Source organism: Lycorma delicatula, chromosome 2 (assembly GCF_047948215.1).
Source record: "Lycorma delicatula isolate Av1 chromosome 2, ASM4794821v1, whole genome shotgun sequence".
In the NCBI taxonomy this organism is placed as follows: domain Eukaryota; kingdom Metazoa; phylum Arthropoda; class Insecta; order Hemiptera; family Fulgoridae; genus Lycorma; species Lycorma delicatula.
Genome location: NC_134456.1, coordinates 35985951 through 36009650, shown reverse-complemented (window position 1 = coordinate 36009650; position 23700 = coordinate 35985951). Strand labels below are relative to the sequence as shown.

Genomic DNA, 23700 nt, shown 5'->3' with positions numbered 1-23700 from the left:
TGAAATATTTGGAACTTACAAGGGGAAGGCACATCACCCTTCAAATCCGACTTCATCTCCTTTTTTATTAATTTAAATATATTGATTTATTAATAATTATTAACTTCTAATTATAAAAAAACATTTTTACATTACATAATAATCAATAATAACAAATTAAAAAATGAAAGCATAACAGAAGTTATTAATGAAATAAAATTTTATGTACTATTCATTTAAAAAAAATGTGTATATGTAATTTAATAGGCGTATAAGAAAGTTATTTGATGTCCACATCAGATTTTTTTAAGAATAAGTGGCCATTCTTTTTAGCATAGATTGCATATGCATAAATATAAACACAACAGTAAGTTAATATATTTAATTTACTAATTATAGGCCTACACAATTCATACTTACGGGCGCTAGATTATGATGTGACAGCCCATTTTTATATTTCAAAACTCGTTGTGAGTTTTTGAGAACTCCAAGAGATGACATTACACGAAAATATAATGTAGGCATAATAAATATCTAATAATGATTACAAGCTTGGAGTTTCATTAAGGTATTTCAGAACAAAACGGTACAGCTTGAATTTATTACAAACGAAATCAATTTGATCATCCACGAGAAATAACAAAGCACCCGGAAATTTTGTTTTATGGGCAACAGAAATAGAATCATTACCATTAATGGAAATGCTATCCATGCGATCAGCAATATTACTTCTACCAGAGAAGCACAATGCAACGGGTTTATCCATAAAAAAGTATTATTGATTTGCAAACTTGTTGAGAATCTGTATAATCTAACATATAGCATTTTCATTAATTAATCAAAAATCTGTTAAAATAGAAATTGAATTGATTTTACTACATTATTATTATTATTCGTTAACTAAAAAATAATTAGATTGAGCTAAATAACTAAGATGTAACCGTTAGCATTATTAACATGAAATAAATTATAACGATAAATACAAATCACTTGACAGAAAGTAAAAGTGATCAAGAATAAATCTTAATTGACGACAATAGTGATTATTATTGTTAAAACTGTTAGATTAATTATGTATTAAGTAGTTAGTTACCTACTTATCCTCGTTCTAGTTATTTTTTCTATTTGATTACTTAATTTTCCCTGAGGTCATGAATCTGCTGAATAAGAGCTGGTTCATCAGAACACGACATGGAGCACACTATTTCAATTGAATACTTTCATACTGATTTGATGATGATGTATTCGTATGTTTCTTCTACATACCATAACATTTGACCGAGTGCAAATCTTCTAAAGATGTGTAAGGATGTTTCTAGGATTTATACAGCAACAAATAGTAACCAACATGCGGACTGATTTTTTTCCATTAGGACGCATTTTTTTAGTATTTTAAAGACTGTTTTACACAACTGGTTTTATCGGTCTATCCACATTTTAAAGAAAATTTTTAAATGTAAATTATTTTTAATATTATTTTTGTAATATAGGAAGGACAGGTAGAAGTGAAAAATTGTGTAGGCAGGCCACGTTTGGAATATGTAAAACAAATTGTTAGGTATGTAGGATGTAGAGGGTATACTGAAATGAAACGACTAGCACTAGATAGGGAATCTTGGAGAGCTGCATCAAACCAGTCAAATGACTGAAGACAAAAAAAAAATTATTTTTAAAAACAATAAAAATAAATGTTATGTTTCATTACGGTCTACTATGGACCACGCTAAGTATTTATATTACAACCTCAATATCTTCTCTTCCTAGTAGCTTCTAATTCTCTCGGTTTGGCCTTTTTTTTTGTTTTTCTCAACAGGTGTTCGTTACTGTTTTCTTAATTTTTGCGCAGTCTTAGAACCTCTTGATACTATGAATTTTTTAATTTTTTTTTAAATTTTTTTATAATTAAAAGGATTTTGAAGTTAATTTTAATTTTAAAATTAATTTAAAAATAATAAACACTCCACAACATCGCATAAAAACAGAAGAATAAAAGTAATGTAAAAACTGTCTTAAAATTTAAAAAATGTTATACGTTTTTCAGTTCTTTATATTTCAACTTTTTTTAAACCTACTAAATTAAGAATTAGATAGTCGGTTTAAATTTAGCGCGTTACGTGTTTATTTATTTAAAATAAATAATAGAATAACCTTTTATCCTCCCGCATTCGAGAAGTAAGTCCAATAAATCTCTTCGTGTCGTTTCTCTACATTCTGTTTGTAATTTTACTTTCTTGGCATCATAGCTCTAGGTAGCTATAAGAAGGTAAGAAGGAAAGTATGATAATCAGTCAAAGAATGGGGTATGGGTTTTTTTTAATTTCTAGATGTTTCATGAGCCAGGGACCCCCCAAAAAGCGGGTAATGTTCGTACGTACGTACATGTGTATGTATATTGGCGTGTTTGAAGCTTAATAACTTTTGACTGGATGAATTAACTGGATCACCGTTGTGATAAAAACACTTTTTTTGGAAACTCGTACGAGGCAATTGTTGATAAATTTTTGGGGTTAATATATTCAGGGAGTAAGGAGCTTGGGGGTTTGCAAAATTTTCTCAAAATTTTTCAATCCCACTTTATATTAACCTCATGCGTATGTACGTAAAGTTTTTAAAAACCATTTTCCCCAAAATTCCCCCTTTCGTTATCGATTTTATTTTAATTTTTCTATTTTTTTTTGGTTATACTCGTATTATTAGAATTTTTAATAAAGTTTAGTAATAATATTACAATAAATTTTCATCGTAATTCACCCCCCCCCCCAAACCTAAAAATAAATCTTTTTATTGGTTGTGAATTTTTTTTAGTTTCCCTCGTTTAACATACTAAACGTAGAAAAATCAAAAATTTTCTTGGTAGATACTTTTAAAGAGGGGGGAGTAGAAAATAATTTTTAAAAGTAACCGATTTTTTGAATTTTCAAACTTTTTCTGTTTTATTTAAATATATAATTATAATTTTACAATAAAATTTCATCATAAATTACCCTCCAACCCAAAAACTCCATTTCGGCATGCCCGAAGGCGGAGGTAGATTTCACCGGTACTAAGTAGGGGATAAAAAAAATGTCCACCTTAAAGTTAAAAAAAACTTCAAATTTACTCAATACGACAATGGTTGCATGTGAAAAAAGTTTCATATGTTTAGCATACGACAAGCCCCCATCTTACGATTCCAGGAACATTTTGGTCATCCCTTGCCGTAAGGGTTGATCATATCAAAAATTGTTTCAGACAAAAGTTTTTGGTAATGTTTACAGGACTAACAAACACTTTAAACTGACTCGATACTGTGCCTATTAAGGGAGGAATGATTCTTTTTGTCTTCAAAACCCTATTTTTTCAACCCCCTGGGCCAATGGTTGGTGATATAAAAAAACTTTAGTTAGATAAGTTTTAGGCCCTCATCCAAAAAATAGTAGGAACTTTAAACGAATTAGATATTTTATCAAATAATAAAGTTATAGAGATATTTTGTTTTTTCGAAAGAGCCCCCCATTTCCACCCTCTTAGTCCGATTTTTAACCGTTAACAAACTCGATCGAGATTTTGGGACGAGTTCTTTTTAAGGAACACTTTGAAAGTGATTAGTGCAAAATTAAGGCAGTGATCGTGTCCACAAGAAAGTGAAATATATATATATATATATAAACTTTTGAGCTGACGGTGGTTTTGGGGTCTGGGGGATGTGAAACGCGTGGTTCCCATTACAATAGGTACCTTTCTTATGAAATCTACCTAAAAATAAATCTTAGGTAATTTTTCCATACATAATTATTTTTTCACTTTATAGAATAAATAACCAATCCCAGGAAAGTACTACAATTCTGTTTTCAAACTTTTTTTCATATTTTCGCAAGTTGTTTCTTATGAATGAATAAATGTCCATTAATAACTCTTTCAACAAGATGTAAATTTCTCTCGTTTACGTTTAAAAAAATAATTATTTTTTTTAAAAATCAAGAAAAAGAAAAAATATATATATTATCACACCGACATATTCATACGAAGGCTTCATAAAAATCACGGTTTTTATTAAGAGGGCGAACGGCTTATTTTACAAGAGAACGTTTTAAGAAGGCCGCTCCCTATTTTAGATAAAAATAAAATATGTAAAATAAAATTTAAAAGTGACTCCACCTTTAAAAAAAATTATAAATTAATAAATAGAACATTATCAACAGTTTGTTTTTAAATTTCAAATTTTTTAAGTTAGTGCTAAATTAAAAATAAGTCAATAACTTACTGATTCTTAATTTGGCACCAACTTGAAAAATTGAAAATCAATTTTGTAAAAATGTTATTTCCTAATTTTAATAATCTTTTTGAATCGGTTTTGATTAATTATTTTTTCATTAAAGATTATTTTATCGGTTCTAGAATTCTATTTAAGACTAAAGTTGAAGTATATTCTTATTTATATAACTGACATTTAAATATTAGTGCTATGTTATATTATTCAAACTTAAATGTTAACAGCCAAACAATAATTTATTTTTATTAGCTTATAATTAGTATTAATTAAATCTTTACCGAAAAATTCCGATGCCTTGTGGCAAGACAAATAAGACTAACAGAAAGTTTCTGAATAAAATACTTTTGATTGTTCTTTAATTATTATTTTTTTTATTTTATAGTTATTTACTAAGAATAAATAATAAATATACTTAACGTTTAAATGAAATAATTGTTTATGTAATATCCGTAAAACTCAGTCATATTTAGAACGATGCGTGTACTCATTTTTACTATTATATTGTTATTAGTTATACGAGCAGCCTACTTTCAAGTGAATAAAATTTAAACTATAATAAAAAAAAAAAAAAGTTATACAATGGAAAGAATAATTTGCTGTTTAATATTTTCCAGATATCACTTCCTTAATACAGCTTACATACATTGACACAAATCGATCGCTGAAATATTGTAATAGGAACTTTCCTAAAAACATGTTCTATTACAATTTTTTAATAAAATTAAAAATTTTACGCTTTAAAATTCTATAAATAGGTTGTAATAGATCTCCACACTTACATATGCAGAGTAGTGTAAAAAGAATAACACAAATATATAACATTTTTTAATTTTATAAATATGAATATATTATGATAAGTTTCATTCAATACGTAACGTACAAAAATTAAAGTCTGTATTAGTTCTGCTATTTTTACTAAACCGAATAATTCGTGTTTAATTAAACTCTCGCGTGTTATTTATTTTAGGCCCTGATTCAAATTAGGGCATTTAAAATGTTTACCGGAGAAAACCATCCCTCACTTATCAGAAACAATTTTATCAAGTTCTCACTTACGTGTTAATTAGTTAAAAAAAAAACACAATAGATAAAAGATGAAAAGAAACGGTCAATTAATCAAATTGGCTGCATTACCGACTGCGTCCCAAAATGAAAGTTTTACGCTAAGCTCGTTCCTCTACGAAAAGTGTATTAACAAATCGCGTTTCTATTTAAAAATAAAATTAAGGTATATTAATTAAATAAAATGTTAATTTAATTTGTTTCAGTTATTACAATCTTTTATTTTAAAATACAAAGGGGTAATCTACTCTTGATACAGAAAAAAATTTATAAAATTTTTTTTAGTGATTTTTTTTCTATGAAATGTGCTCTTTTGAACTGTGTAATTATCTATTTCTCCGTTGATTACACAAATTTAAATAAAATAAGTTATAAGCTTGTTAAATGGCAATATTTGTAATTTATCCGTGTAAAATACGAAATTCAGTAGCTTGTATCTCACGAATGAAAAATTATAGGAATATGAATATTTCGCCATTTTAAACCTCGTTTTTTATTCTATTTAGTTCACATTTCATACTACAGGTTACATCGATTTGAAGTTCATAGAACATTTCTAAAACCATGCGATTCAATCGGCAGGTGCTATGGTATATTGCAATCTCTAATCTGTTTTCCGAAAACTTTAATTTTTCCGCTTCGTTAAAACTAAAAAAAATCATATCTTTAGCTGTAATTGAGTTAACTGCATGAATTGTTTTGTACATTGTACAGAAAATATTTGTCTAGATGCGTGTGTATGCATGTGATAATCTTCTTGTACATATAATTATGAGAGGGGGTTGAATTAAAATAGGGATGATGTTTTGTTTAAAAACTTTGTAAAAAGAAATTATATAAGATGTATTTTTTGTGTATACACAAGGCACTTGACACCTATTTTCTCTTCATTTTGGTGTTTTTCTATGTTTTTATCTTTAGTAACAAATGAGATAAATTTATTCTTGTCGAGAACTGTTTTTTCACCCAACCCCTATTTTAGGGGTTGTAATGAGTGTAATTATTTGAAAATTTAGAAAATTACTCTTCACTGTAAGCTAAATACACTGATCAAGTATAAACTTCCTATTCACAGTTCTAAAGAAAAAAATTTGTTGGATGGTCTCCCCCTTTAAACAGAAAAAAAGTAGAATATGTATCTTCATACATAAGCAATCAGGCTGGTACAATAGCCTGATATAATTTTGATATAATGTTCAACTTAGATTACACATGTGCGTACGTTGTACACGTGCCTAGAACATATAATGTACAATTAATTAGTATTTACAGAAATTACGTACGAGATTATCAGTCAAACCTTTCAAGGATGTTTTATCTTCTTAATAAAAACCCGAAACATTCAACACATTCATTTACTGTTATTGTTTGAATATACATTATCGTTATAAAAATAATATATTAATTTAAAACAATGATGTATCTATAAAATATATATATATATATATATATATATATATATATATACCACGTGTACCTCAAAGAGGTGTACGCTTTTGATTTAGTATCACTCGCCAATTACTCTCCACCGATTCTATTGAAATTTTACAGACCTTTTTTTAACGAAGGTTCTAAAAATATTCTGTGAAAATTTCAACCTTCTAGGATTTATAGAAATAAAATGGTGATTTTCAAATAAAAGTATCAATTTCAGATAAACCACATTATTATTCACTACAAAATAGCCAGTAAAAATTATTAAAACAAGTTAATAATCAAATCATGATCAAGTAATAATAGTCATAACTGTTAATAAAACAAGTCATAATCTTACTTCACTTTCCTGTGTAAACTTTAAAATGGGATTTACAACTGAACAAAAAGTGGAATGTTACGCAAGGGTCATTGTATCTGACATCTAGCATAGTCCATATGATTTTTCAGAGCTAAATTTTAAAGCCGCCATTTTGTTTCTATAAATCCTAGAAGGTTAAAATTTTCACAGAACATTTTTATAACCTTCGTCGAAAGGTCTGTAAAGTTTCATTAGAATCGATGGTGTAATGGGCGAGTGAGATACTAAATCAAAAGCGAATACCTCTTCGTGGGACACACGAGTATATATATATATATGTGTGTGTGTGTGTGTGTGTGTGTGTAGTTAGAATAAATCAAAATTTTAGTAGCATTAATTCAACAATAAGTGTTTTTATTAATTCAGTTATTTTTTTGTAACTTGTATTTTAAGAATGAGAACAGAAACGTCTCCGAATCTCCCCGCTTAACTAAATATCTTTACTGTACATTAAACGTTCATTATGACATTCAATTTCATCAAATTCTTTCACACAATTTTTATGACAGTTTTGACGCAACTTAGTCATTTAGTGATCTGAAAACCTGGAAAGCAACTGGATAGCTAAACCGTAAATACAAAGTTTTCACACTTTTCACTTTTTGTCTAATTTATACGCCTCAATTTTTAAAATGAGTGTGAGATATAAAAAAAAAACCTTAATGTATTTTCTACAATCAATACGATGCTATCTGAATTATACTTAATGTATGATATTCTACTACTGTTAATATAAATTATCCAAGAGGTTGAGACAATGAAATGGTCGTGGATCAATTCAGGAAAATTACAGTATTACTTCGGTTACGATTCAATCTGTTGAAAAAACTGATGTGGACACCACATGACTTCCTTTTACGCCTATTAAATTACTTTTAAACATTTTTTTTTTTTTTTTTTTTTTTTTTTTAATAACTTCTGATATTTTTTTTATTTTTTTATTGTAATTATGAATTATTATTTATTGTAAAACCTTTTTTTACAATCAGAGGTTAATAATTATTAATAAATCGATATATTTAAATAAAAAAAAAGTTAAAAAAGGAGATGAAGTCGGATTTGAACCGATGTGCCTTCCTTTTGTAAGATCCAAATATTTAATTAATTAAAGTTTTAATTGGCTATAATTCTGGAACCAATGAAAATAAGTACCACATTATATATCGTTGAAAAGCTCTCAACGCGGGCTGATTACTGCAGTTAAGAAAAAGTTCAAGATCCAAATTGTTTTGGATTTTGGGCTGATTTTGGACACTTTTGGTCCGTTCGATTGCAATCAAAATGGGCGATGCACAACTAGATGTTACAACAGTTCTAAATCCAAAATTTCAACATCCTATGGCTAATCATTTTTGAGTTATGCGAGATATATTCGTACGTACAGACGTCACGCCGAAACGTCAAAATGGAATCAGGGATGGTCAAAATGTATATTTCCGTTGAAATCTGAAAACCGAAATTTTTCGCGATCGCAATACTTCCTTTACTTCCTACAAGAAATTAAAAAGAGGTTAAAATTAGGACAGATCAAATTAAAATTGTTAAGTTTGACGAGAGAAATTTTGAAAAACTCAATTTTGAGGCAATCAAAATTTAAATTAATCTGAATGAACTTGAAGAAAGGAATTTTTTAATGACTTCAAGTAATTTTAAATATTGTTATAAATAATATATTAAGAGACTCTATTAAAAATATTTGAAGTTCAACTTTGTAGTACATCAATTAAATACCGATTGCGAAGTTTTTCCTTTAACTTTGTAAACCCACCGGTTTGGTCTAACGATAAGATTGTCGTAGGAAATCATTAGCTGTTTAACAGCTAATTTTCAGCGGTTTTGAATACTACAATGGGTACCAGTTACTTTGGTGGTTGGGTTTCAATTAATGATATATCTCAGACTGGTCATCCTGAGTTTGTACTAGACTACACCTCTCATTTACACGATACAAATATATGCTTATTGTTCACCTTGAACAGATTGCAACGTACACATCAGGAATAGAAACAAAAAATAAAAAGGCACTAATTAGCCTATTGCAGCTCTAGGGAAAAAAATGTCGTGCTAAGTTAATAATCATTTTACCTATCAAAATAGCTGGTAAAAGTTAAATAAAAGTATTAAACTAACTTATCATTTTAAAATTATATGTTGAACAACTTTACATAAATTTTATAGTCTTTTATATATTCAAATTAATTTAGCTTAATTTTTTCAACCATCTAGAGATTTCAAAAATAATTTTGAATCTATAATCAGCCTTTTTCATTGGTATTGTTTTTTTGGTACACTAAAAATATATAAAACTACAAAAGTAAAACTATTTAAAAATGATTTACCCAAAAGTCAATTCTTACAAAAGTATTATCATCATCATCCCACCTAAAAATCTGCTTATAAAAAATAATTTTTAATTTATCTTGGAATCTTTCTTTAGCTACTGCAATATATCTGAAACCTGTGGTTTTACTTTGGCATATTTTGACATTTTTACCGACACAGTCAAACGTATTTACTGGTATAAACTGGTATTGTATACTTTTAATGTTTTTGGTTAGAACTTTAGAACAATAATTGGAATCATATGATAGTGCATGATCTGGCTAACCCATACAACGAGAAATAAGATTTTTAATCCACTCAAAAAAAGTTATTTTTGTTATAATATTTCGATTGTTCCTGAATTTGTCCAGTCCTCCAATTCATTACCATCTGATAACAGAAAAGTACATAAATTTTATTCATGGTCGCAAGGTAAGAGTGAGGGTGAAAAATATTTTTTTTATTTTTTGAGATTTGAGGAGTCCGAAATACTACTCACTTAAACTGGAGTTTGCTTTATATATATATGTCTACGTATAAAATTTATGACTCGAAAATCTCCAAAACTATAAGATCAACTTCACTGAAATTTAGAAGTGCTGTAATAATGTAGTTAAAATTGCACACGTGAAAATTTGATGAAGATTGGTTGAGTCGTTGCTGAGTTATGCTCAATTTAAGATCAACAGACAATTTAAGATCAATAGACAGATTAACAGACAATTGTCAACAGACAATTTGAGGTTAGGTAGAAGTTATCGTACTGTATAGTAGCGAATTTTTCATAAGCGCTTACGCAGTGAGTCAGTGGCGAGTGAATTTAAACTTGATGCTTGTGTGTAGGGTCTACTAGTTAATCGAACGTATATAGTGCGTTTCTGACTGCGAAATAGCGAGCGCTTCGGAAACTAAAAATCGTTCTTTTTGCGCAGAACTGCTCAAGAGTTTCTTTTATTTCTCAATTAATTTTTAGGTTTTTCCTTAGCTCTTATTTCATTTTCTTGTCTTATCCTCGGTTTCAATATTAGAGAATAGTTTTCTTTAAATTAAAAAAAAATAAGTATCTACCCTTATTGGTTTAATCCAAAATCCACAATTCTAGTTAAGAAAGAAATATTAAAAAGTTAAAATTTAAAATAACATTTTGATATCTTTTTATAACTTCAATAAATGTGCAGCCTAAGTATCGATTCAGTAATTTACACTTTAATCATCGTAAGTAAATATTTTATTTACTTATTAATATTAGAAAAACATACGTTTATCATTTTGACAAGGTTTATTTAATATGGTAAGAAAAATGTTTTTAAATGCCCAAATATGTTTCATGATCTGTGTTTATACAAGCGGGATTACATATTTTGTAAGAATGAGTATATATTAATGCCTTTTTAAACTAAGTGCGTTTACTGGAAATTCCCACGATTGACGGATCAAAGCTTCAATAGCCTTAACCCACCGACCTTTGATTTCATCATGATGAAATCAACGTTAGAATCTTAGCATCTTTGGTCATCTCAGGTAGTTCAATAATATAAAGCGTTAACTTGAATAAAATATTTAAAATAATGAGTTATAATAAACATTCATAATACATAAGAAATGCTTTACAATAGCTTACAAAATAAAAATCTGTTGTTGGTTGGATATTTTGTTAAACATATATATATATTAAAGAGTTAGTAAAAATGAAAATAAATATAAAAAAAAGAATATCGAAGAAATAATAAAAAATAAAAAGAAAAGTTAAAATCCAGCATTTACAAAACACTACGAAAAAGAGTATTTTTGTCCGCATTTATAAACAAGTCCACCGGGCTGGTCTAGTTGTTGTCGTCGTCTCAGATCATTTGTTTAACAGCTGATTTTCGAAATCGAAGGTTCTGAGTTCAAACCCTAGTAGAAGTTAGTTGCTTTTGTACGGATTTGAATACTAGACAATTAATATCGGTGTACTTTGGAGGATGATGTTCAATTTACCACATGTTTCAGGAATGGTCAACCTGGATCTGTACAAGACTCTACTCCTCATTTATATGTCATACATATCTCATTGGGCCATGCTGAGGTTGCTTATTGTTCACTAGCTGAACAGACTGTAACGGAAGTATTAGAAAAAAAATGATAAATAAAAATAAATTTTAACTAAAAAGTTAGGCAATATACTTTTAACAGTCCAAGTTAAGAATGGAAATTTTGTTTAAATACAGTCCAAACTACTATAATTCCCCAGTCGATCTAGCCACGTCCTGATCCATATCTCTTCTATAGTATAGGATAAAATAAAAGCTTTTCTTAACAGAAGTAGATAAACATGAGACTTTAACGTCGTTCAAGTAATTTCTATGTCAAACAAAATTTACGACAATACGACAATAATTACGACACAATTTATGATAATTTAATACTCTTACGATAAAAAAATTCCCAAAAAAAATATTTTGAAAAAATTATCTCATATTCCCTTGTAGTTAAGCAGTGAAGATTTCTATTGTTAATGAAGTAACTCACTTCTCGGCCATTTACTCCCTGTTTATTACCGAATTATACAAAATTTGTTATATAATTAGTTTATTTTAAGAAACGTTTCCTAACTATGATGGACATCGGTTGATTTTTTGTTCTTCAGTACAGTTAGTTATTGAACCAATATTTCTTTATCTTAGTTGGAAGCTTTCTTTTTGTTTTCACTAATTATCACAAATTGCACATAATTGACTAAATAAATTAATTTACAGATATCCACTCTTTTGACGAGTTTAGCGTTCGGAGGGCAAGGCCAATTTCTATGAAGTGTGTAACGCTGAAGATACGGTTTTAATATATGTTATGTTGTCGTATTACAAAGGGCAATTGGCAATTTTATTTTGTTCATGCTTTATTTAATCCTATGTTATTTCGATGAAAGTTGTTTTTGTGTTCATGTACGTTTTTTTAAAATTGAAACGCAAGTAAAAATTAATGATAAAGAATGACTTTTATTACGTTTATATTCTAAATATAGCTGAAATGATTGTTTTGTCCGAAAAAATGCACTATTGTAAAATAATGAAAGAATAATTTAAATTTTAAGGAATTATCCTACCCTACGAAAGGGCATTTGTATGTGTATGTCTGTCTGTGTGTGTGTCTGTCCCCCTTTGCTTAGCACCGGAATGTACCGATCACTAGCGGAAAATCTCGATTCGTTGGTACATGTCTCGTGGTGGTCAGGTGAATACTTGTTATATTATTATATAGCGATATATCGCATATACATGCGAAAAATATATTAATAATATGTTTTCACTACCTTGTGCGAAGTAAAGGAAGTTTTGTGATCATGAAAAATGTCGGTTTACAAATTTCAACGGAAGTATCCATTTTGGCCATCCCTGAATCAATTTTGACTAGTTCTGGCGTGACGTCTCTACGTACGTACGTACGTATGTATCTCGCATAACTCAAAAACAGCCGTAGAATGTTGAAATGTTGATTCAGGACTGTTGTAACAATTAGTTGTGCACCTTCCCTTTTGATTGCAATCAACTGGACCAAAAGTGTCCAAAAACCCAAAATCCAAAAAAAATTTGGATTTTGGACTTTTTTAACTACAGTAATCGGCTCTCATTGAGAGCTTTTTACCATACATCATAGGTGGTAATTATTTTCATTAGTTCCCGAGTTATAGCTAAAAAAAATTTTAATTAATGAAATATTTGGATCTTACAATGGGAATGCACATCGATTCGAGTCAGACTTCATTTCCTTTTTTTGTTTTTATCTTTTTTTTTTAATTTAATTATATTGACTTATTAATAATTAATTATTAACCTATAATTGTAAAAAAAATGTGTATATGCAATTTAATAGGCGTACAAGGAAGTCATGTGAAGTCCACATCAGATTTTTTTATTTATGTGATTGTTTATCTCTCATAAAATAATGAACTATAACAAAAAAAGTAGGTACCGGAATGTACCGATCACTACGGAAAATCCCGATTCGTTAGTATCAATTTCTAGAGTTAAATATCTAATTTAACTTTCATTATATCAATTTTCACATCTAAAAAAAAAAATTTTACACAAGAGATAATCAACTTTGGATACCTAATAATCCCATTCCAAGATGCCGCCCGCCCGGAGGGCCTGGCTGTGAAGCCCGACGAAGCCGGGCTGAGCAGCTAGTATTAAATAATAAATTCCTAAGTATTTATATGAATTGTCTAAAAATAATTAGGATTGTTTCTTTTTTCCCCTCATAAGGCCAGTAAAATATAGTTGTGTTAATATGATCGTAACAAATAATAAATAGTAATTAACTTATATCATTCATTAACGATAATTTTTTATTAAAGATACCATTCATTCATACGTACACACTTCAAGTTGTTAGATAATATTTTAGAAGTACCTTTAAAACGATATGATGCTAAATAATGATTTGTTTAGCATCATATATAGTAAAGAATTGATAAAAATACTTCATACAAACCACCGAAGAAGATTTCATTGTTTCATACTTCTTTCTTTTTCTGTTTAGCCTCCGGAATCACCGTAAGATATTACTTCAGAGAATGAATGAGGATGATATGTATGAATGTAAATAAATAAAGTGTAATCTTGTACAGTCTCAGGTTGACCATTCCTGATATGTGTGGTTAATCGAAACCCAAACACCAAAGAACACTGGTATCCACGATATAGTAATAAAATCCGTATAAAAGTACCTATAGCAGGATTTGAACCTTAGAACTCTCGCCTTCAAAATCAGCTTAATTGCCATGACGAGTTCACCACTAGACCAACCCGATGGATACATTGTTTTATACTGCACATTAAGAAATACAAAGTAAGATGTAATTTAGTTCCCTTCTGAGTTTTAATTAACTATCAGAGTATATTGTATACAAAATATACAGCTTTACGTTTTAAATGTTAGTTGTGATTTTTATGTTTATTAGAATTTTTCCAGATTCAATGCACTTTTAAATGATGAAAAATATTTTTTATATGTGTTTTTTCGTAACGCAGATCAAAAATGATCTGTGTACGTCATGTTACTTCAGAGATCTTTCTGTGTCTAACCTGTTCCTTTACTGATAAAAAAATAACAATATTTTCTTTTCCCTTATTTATAGAATTATTTTCCCATTAAACTAGACGGATAAGAAGTACGACTTTGCCATGAAGTTACTTGAAAAATTATATATTCCTGACCGACCGCAGGAAGAAAGTGAGAGAGAGACGTTTTGTTCTTCGCAATCTGCACTACGTTTATTCATTTATTCGTTCCGTAGAAAAGAGAAAACTTAAATACAGAGTAAAAAATGCAGCTGTTACATTGTAAAATACCGAATTACACTGAAACTTTATTAATTACATACAAATTATAGCTATTTACACTAACACCGGAAAAGGGGATTATTTACTGTTAAAAGTGGTTTTATATGAATGAATACCTTAAGTATAAATATAGCAATGTATAAATGCCATAACAATTTATGACATTCCCCCCCCCCCCAAAAAAAAAAAAAAAACTCGAAAGCCGTCTGAGGAATGTATTATAGATTCATACTAATTGTAATTATCAGCCATTGAGTAACAGATATAATTGATTTCTAGTAGACATAACTTCTATTAAATACCTGGGTGTTATGACTGATAAATCTCCTACAATAAAATCGTCTCACCGTATTTATCTGTAAGAAACTCAAGTTCACTTCTTACATTCTTAGAGCAAAAAAAGAATCGTACTGGTAGGCGAATTTAAAAAAAAAAAAATTGTACTAGTTTTTGCTCGAGCACGGTATAGTGGTTTGGAGTGGGGTCTTTGACTTGTCATATTTTCTTGTTTTCTGTTCTAAAAGTGATTATTGACGGGATCATGAACAAGCCTAGATATTGTTCTAGCATCAATTTCTTTAATGAGTTTAGAGTTTCTTCAATAAGAAAGGTTATAAATTTATTTATGAGTATTAATTAGTGTAATACCAGCTTTAATCTAAATATCAACTGTAAAGATGTACTCAGACTTTTTTCTGGTAAACCTACTTTTAATTAATTAATGGTATAAGATTATCTATTATAAAAAAAATATATAAAAATTTACTAACTTTATTCTTAAAAACTATATCACTAATAATATTGATATAAGCTGTTATGTAATATTAATAGAAGTAAGCGACTTAAATGGGCGATTTATATTATATTTTAGCTTTAGACAGATATATGAATGAATAATAACTGCATATTTGATACCTATAAGTATTGTACATTTACATATAATTAGTATATTGCCAAAATATAATTTAATTTAATTTATCCGTTCGTTTGATTTTTAGCTACAGTTTAATTCTTTTTATTTTATAATTTAGTTCAAATTGTTTGCGTTTGTTTTTCTATATTTTTTAAAGAAATCAAATAAGACATTAATATTTATATTTAGTAACTAATATTAAAAAAAGAAAGTAATTACTTTATAAATATTGTACCGTCATTATATTTTTTTGATAATTTTAATTTATTTAAATTTGGTACACTTCAAAATTTTACTTTACTTTTATTTTACTTTAAAACTGAAAATTCTCTAACGTAGACTCTTTTTTCCTTAGCTATTATTACACCAACAATTTAAATTTCTTTCTTTTGTAAACCGACAAATTATTTATATTTTACTTAATTATTATAATTTATTTACCGTTTAAGGTTTTTTGTGTTTTTAGTTATTTGTATTTCTGTATGTTTTGTAATATTCATACATAATTTACTTTATATATAAGTATACGGAAAATTTATACATATTCGACTACGAGTAGATTTAGAAGTTTAACGCTTATTCTCATGTATTTGAGAATTCACAGATGTTTACATAAAATATATATTACGTACGCTAAAGGTTACACGCAAAGAAGTTACTCGTGTTGATATTCGTGTAAGGGCAATTTGCTTGCTCGTATGAAAAGTATGAAGGTTTAGAAAGTATTACTGTTATCAAAGTTTTATGAAAAAGTAGTAAACTTTTGGCACTTTCTAATAAAATATGAGAATAGTAGATAATAAAATATGACTAAATCGATCAGATTTTTTAAGCATTTTCCAAATTTAAAATATTTTAATTTTATAAAACATTTTTGCGTAGATTAAGGAATTAGTTAATTTTTTTGCATGAAAATATTAAATATTCAATTCTCATTCTCTACATAAAAGAGGAACTCCATATAAAGCATTGTTCTTTTTTATAGATTGGGATACAGCAATTTGTTTGTATAAAGCAAACGTCACAACTTCTTTTAAAGCCATATGAAATACTGTGAAGATTGTCATGACAATTTTTTTTACATGCAATGCTACTGAGACACAAATCGGAATCGCTTTCTCTGAGAGTAATAATGTTAATTGTAGAATTAACCCCTCTAATGAACAGAATTGAAGTCTTACTTGCAGAGCTGAATACGAACTGCATTTTGGTGAGTTTGGCATGCTGATGTACAGTAGCAGATTTGACTCAGTGGAGAAGCCTTATAGAAGCCACTTCACTCCTCACTTTCCTTATGCCTGACATGGAATATATTTTCTTAAATATGATAATTTCTTTTTTGAAAAGACTTTTGTTTCGTGTAATGTCATCTATTAACTTACAGTAAACGCAAATCCTGTAATTATCTGTAATTTCTAGTCTAAAAATTTATCTTTCAGCCTTCAGTAGAAAAAATATTTATTTATAAAGGATTGAAGGAATAAAACTAAATAAACAAGTGACTAAAAATCACGTTAAGATTTTATTTTACCTTTAGTAAAAGAATACGGATTCTTAGTGTATTCTAAATGAATTTAACGTATTTATTACACGATTAAGATAAAAATACATATTTTATCATTAAGTTAATTAATTAATTAATATCCACATTGGTGTGCATACAAATATCTCGTCCACGCATATCAGCTCACTATTTAAATTTTGGAGACAAGTTAGGAACAACACTAAAATAAATTACCACTTTTGATCACCCAACATATTTAGAATAGAAAATATTACATACATTAAAAATTAAAAAGTAATTTAATAATAATAATAATAATATTACTGATGTACACCTAACCGCAAACGCAGGCGCGTGCGCACATATTAAATCATTTCTACGTTTGAAATTTGAAATATACAAATTTAAAAAATTTTAAATTAATTTAAATTTTAAATATATTATCGCTTTATCTTTTATATATTTATTTTAGGTTTCTTTAAAAATTATTATCATTCTGGCAATTTATTTCATTACTATAGTGATAAATCAGATTATTTCTCCTAAAAATATACAAATTAATTATCTATTGTAATATTATTATTTTTTCTTTTAATTAATTAAGAAATCATTATTAAATAAAACTATTTAGAATTTTTATATTTGGAATACTATTTAAATTTTTCAATCAGGCTCCTAAACATGATCGACTTGAAAGTATAATAATCTAACCCAGTCGTTAGACTTACGGATGAAAAAAAAAAATTAAATTGAATTTTTATTCGTAATTTAAATTAAAAATAAAGCAAAAGAAATTTAGCTTAATTAAAGAACATTCTCATGTCATATAGATTGCCAAATTGAATAAACATTATTGAATAATAAAAATAAAACATTACAAAGAACACCTTTATCCGATTTGAAGTATTTGGCAACAGTACAACTTAAAACTAACCAAATTATAGTTGTGAAACAATTAAATAATTTTATACTAGTGAAAGGTGTCATTTTTCTACTGTTTGTATTTAAATAAGAAATAATTCTTTAAAATTTTAAGATGATTTACTGTTGTTACCAATAAAAATATTGCAACACAAAGGTGAAGGTCATGAGCTATAAAAACGAGTTCTTCAATTTAATATACTTCTGATTGAGTCATAGAATAAACTTTTATTACAACTATATAAACATACAACCATTAACTTGAAAAATAAACACATTTATTTTTATCTATTTCACACTTAATCTACTTCCCTTTTCTTTCATAATCGGTTAATAAACGCTAAAATAATGAACTAAAATTAAAAAAAAAAAAATTAACAAAAAAAAATTTTTTTTAACTGTATAACACAATTTATTTAAGCTTATTTCTCTGCCTACGTACGTGCGCGCGCATTATGTTAAATTATCAGTAACGGTTTTTTTAAAATAAGAAATAGAGTGATTATTATATTATCAACGACTTCTGTGAAAGAATTAATAGCAATAATAAACTGTATATTCATAATTATAAAACTAAATAATAATGTTATATAAATAAAAAGATGTTACAGAAGAAGTCTAATACTGATAATAGATAACAAACCCTAAATAAACAACTTAATAAAGAAAAACGTTTCTCAGACGGACCGTCAGATATAATATCAATTTGTAATAGATTTATTTATGTATTACAGGTAACACAATGAAAGTCGTTTTTTTTTACAACAGAATAAAAAACCACAAATATCGAGAAAGCTAAAATGTAATAGTGAAATTAATGATTTCAGTTCCAACTGAAAGTTATAATATGTTCTTTACATAACTATAAGAATTCTTAAATATTTTATTTACTATTTGCATTTCAGCTTATCGAAAGTAAAATTCAGTATAATAAATTTTTTTCAATTCTTAAATTGAGTGGAGTTTACAAATTTAATTGGAGGTTATATTTTTATAACAAAGAATTGAGTTATTGTCCAAAAACCAACAAATCGAATTAAACGTAGAATCTTTTATTTTTGTTTTCAGGTCAACAGTATTTATAAAACAGAAGCAAGGAATTAATGAGTAATATTCTAAAATGGAATTTTCTTAAGGAACAGAATGGAACTTTAGAGAATCAGCAATACTGCATCCAATCAACGAAGACAATTAAGTAAATAGTAGACGAGCATTTTGACCCCTTATCATTCCTTCCATTAAAATGTTTATAACTTTTAGAAATATTCTGAAAATTATTCACGTGCTGGTTTTTATCTTACAACCATAATTTGAGGCGGCGAAGTTTTTAAACCGATAGCACTTAATATTGCATCTTTTTTAACTTTAACTACCTCAGTAAATATTTCTCATGTAAGATTTTTACTGAATGCATTTTATTTATTATTTCATTTCTGCAATTTCGGCAAAATTAAGCCAGACTGTAATTTTTGGAATCCAAATTAAACGATTAATTTTATGGTTTTATGTGAAATCCAATGATCTGAAAAATTGAAATAAAAGTTTCCAGAACTATGTTTCTAACAGATTTCGATAAACGTGGTAAAACATAAAAGAGTGGTCGGAATATCACGCAATTTTTGTTTGACGTAAAATAACTAATTAAATGGGCAATAAATTCGTAAATGTTTTAAACAAAACTTGCAGAGAATCCGATTTTCAGTAAAATGGTATGATTGAAGCCCACGGAAACTGAATATAAACGTAAGAATTTCGATATATATTAAAAACAAAACACGTGAAAATGTGGCTATGTGGCGTACTAGGTATTAAAAAAAAACAGTAGAAAAAATATTTTAGAAAAATAACAAATATAAAACCAAAAATCTTACAAATAACTAAAAAAAAACTGCTGAAACTTGTCGTCCGTCAGAGTGGATTCAGCACTTTATCGGACGATCTATAAACTACTTTAAACAATTGAGATAAAATTAATTTTTAATTAGCTTTAAAGGTACTTAATAAATTGTTTTAATGATGCAATGTTTTATTCGATTTTTGATTATTTATTTTTCTAAAATATTCTAGAATCAAATTCTCTACACATTTTGTTTAAAACTTATATGCGTTCATAACATGCTTTTAACAAAGTTATTTTTCTCAAAACATAAAATAATGTGTGTTTCAACCCCAATCTTTGGTATTTTACCCTAGATTTCTCGAAAATTACTAAAAATTAAGTTCTACAATTTATTATTATTTTTTTTTTTTTTTAATTTTTCGGGTTATTTGGTCTAATATTATTTTATAGAAAGGTTGAAATTTTTATTTGTATTCTTAACTCATTTTTAATTTTTTAAGCAGCACAGTGGTATGTAGTTTTCATGTAAAACTGGACAAGAAATATGATAGTGAAGACTTTTTTTTTTGATAAGCATTCCTTCTCTTCAGATAATAGCCACCAAAACAGCAAAAATCACGTAAGAAATGAAACAGAAGAAAACGTGTTATTTTTTTATTTTTTGAGGTGACAGGCACCGACTGCTTTGGTCACCCCTGTGAGAATGGAAATTGCAGCGTATGAAAAATGCCATGCCTGACCGGGATTCGAATCCAGGACCTCCGGGTGAAAGGCTGAAACGCTACCAATTCGCCAACGAGATCTGAGATGTTTCTGTTGTTTTACCTTCAGATTATATTTTATAATATAATGATTATAAAAATTAAATTAAATGCTGCTAAGATCAAATGATATTTATTAAAAGGATGATGATAATAATAGAAAATAAATATTAATTAATCATACTACAGGCCAATGCAAAGAATTAAAAATAATATAGCATCAATAATATATCGTTATGAAACGGCGAAATAAAATAAATATTACGTTAAAATTATTTTACATTAAAGGACAGTTATACTCGTATTATTGTATATTTAACCTTCAATGAAGAGGAATATTGATACAAAATATTAGTTAAACCTCGATTATTTTTCGACTATAAGCCTGAATTATTTCAATCTGTTCAGTTTTATAACACGGATACATAAATCCATTTTTTATAACTAGTTTAATACAAAAATATATAAACTATAGTAAAGTATGACAAAAGAATGCAGTATTTATTCCAATAAACGACATCAGTTAACATATTTATGAAATTAAAAGAATAAATGATAAATAAACAACGATAATTAATCATAAATCCAGTTAAAATCAATTAAATTTTTAATTGATTTGAAGCAGGAATCTTTTAGCTTCAAAGAACAGCTGGAATACAATATCCGAAAAACGATGGTAGTAGTTACTCCGTCAATTAAAATGGTACCTTTTTTTCTTTTATATTGCTTGATGATATCACAGCTTGAAGCTTGTGCGTGGGGAATGGAAATGTTATTTTGTAGAGTGTGAAAAATGCCATGCCTGTCCAGGATTCGAACCCGGTACCTCCGGATGAAAGGCCGAGGCGCTATCAGTTCGTCACGGAGATTTAATATAAAGATCGAAAATATTATTAATGGGTTAATCTTTTATCTTAATTCATTTGATAAAATGAAGGGTTTTATTTAGTTTCGGAAAATAATTTTTTTGTCATATAGTTGTAATACGATGACGTTTGCGTAAACGAAAACCTGCCTCAATACAGTATAAGTTATTGTAAAAATAATATTAATGAGAAAGAAGAATTAATATGACGAAACTCACTAAACAAGCAAGGAAAATAAAAATAAAACATAATTACATTTTTTCCGAAAACAACTAGGACTGAAATATCAAACTTATAAATGTTATTTAATAGAAAACACTTGTTTCTTTGTTTAATGAGTACTGAAAAAACGAATCAATCAATTACAGAACAGATACAACATAAGCTACTGAATTCTATGAAGTAGGTGTGTCAAACAGTAAAACAAGATTATTTTGCGAGTGCGCGTGTGTGATCTGTTAACAACATGAGTACAAACGTACGTTCCAAATCGTGAAATAATAAATCCCCTATATTTTAATTGATTAATTTCTAGTAAGTCATATCGGCTCACGTCAGCTTTTTTTTTGTATAAGAAGAAAATTTAACGTAACCTTAAAAAGATGCTTAACTGTTCATTTAAAAGCGATAATATTAAAAACAATAAATTAAACGCACAATTAAAATCAATTTACTTGCTTTTTTCAATTATAATCTGTAAATAATTAATTCAAAATACCGTTTGTTCTATATCATCTTATCTTTTTAAGTCGACATTTTAGAAATACTATAAAGAATAATAAATATTAATTAATATTACACTGTCAAATCCGTATTATCGGAAATAAATATAAAATACAGAGAAGCGTGAAATTTTTTTTAATATCTTTTTATTTATAGTTACATAAACAATTAAAGTCATTAGCGACTGGAGTATAACACCGTAAATATACCGGTAAACGTGTTGTGTTTAACTCGGGCCAACCATTCCTGAGACGGTGTGGCTAATTGAACCCCAGACCCAAGACCACCGGCATCCACGATGTAGTATTCAAATCCGAGTAAAAGGAACTAAATTAACAGAACCTTAGAACCCTCCACTTCGAAATCAACTGATTGAAGATGACGAGTTTTACCACTAGACCAACCAACCCAGTGGGTTTGAAAAAAAGATTTTTTTTTCTTTTTATTTAAAAAAGCCAAATTAACAGAAAATAGCTTACATTTCACTAAAAAATTCTTCTTTTATCAATCATAAAAAGTAATTTTCTATGTCAGAGTATTTAAAAATTATTTGAAATTAAATATACATTGTGAGATTAAACTTTATCTCACAGACTTTAAATTTCAGTACAAAATGTGACAACATATTTTTTTCATGATATTTGTGCGTAGAAATAATTTGAATTACACGTAGCATCATAAATAATTTAATTAAATTACAACGGTCTTACTACAATTTATGAAATGTGCCTAAACGTTTTCTAAGTAAAACCACAAAACAGCCAAAAATCAAGATGATACTGTCAATTCATATTAATATATAATTAAAAAGCATTATGTTATTCCGATTTTTTAGATGTAATGAAACAATAACACCGGTATCATACCAGAAAACTTGGATACAAATTATCTTTAATCAATAAATATTAAACGAAGAATTAGAATTGGTTTAATACCTTGTTAAAACATAATTTGCATTTTATGAACTTTTAAACGTTGTAAGCAAACAAAAAAAAATATAGGCGCAGCTATTAAGGTTGTTAAAAACAAATTAACGCTAATAATACAATAACGAAAATATATCAACTAAATAAAATAACAAACCAAATAACAGTTTAACTGGTTTAAAATTTAAATACAATAATATAATTAGAAATGTTAACAACCATATTAATTTTTACCTCTATTACAATGCATAATTTAGGTGTTCAGTTGCATGCTGTCTTTAACGATCCTGTTCATTATTCCGAATAAGGTACGTTAACCGTATCAGAGATATATTGGACAGTATTGAAAATTATGGTTAAAAAACAAAAAACATCTAAGAAATTTAAATTTATAATTATAACTGTTATCGTGGTTATAATTAATGTTAGAAAATAATTCAGAAAAACTTTACCAAATATTCACATTTTTCTTTAATATATTCATTACAGTTTATAAATAATAACGTTTA

The 23700-nt window shown here is 27.6% G+C and overlaps 1 protein-coding gene across 1 annotated transcript in view; it reads right to left on the bottom strand.

The window, feature by feature from the left end:
- LOC142320642 (alpha-tocopherol transfer protein-like) overlaps positions 1 to 23700 on the bottom strand; it is a 137110-nt gene that overhangs the window by 113068 nt on the left and 342 nt on the right. The window lies entirely within an intron of this gene.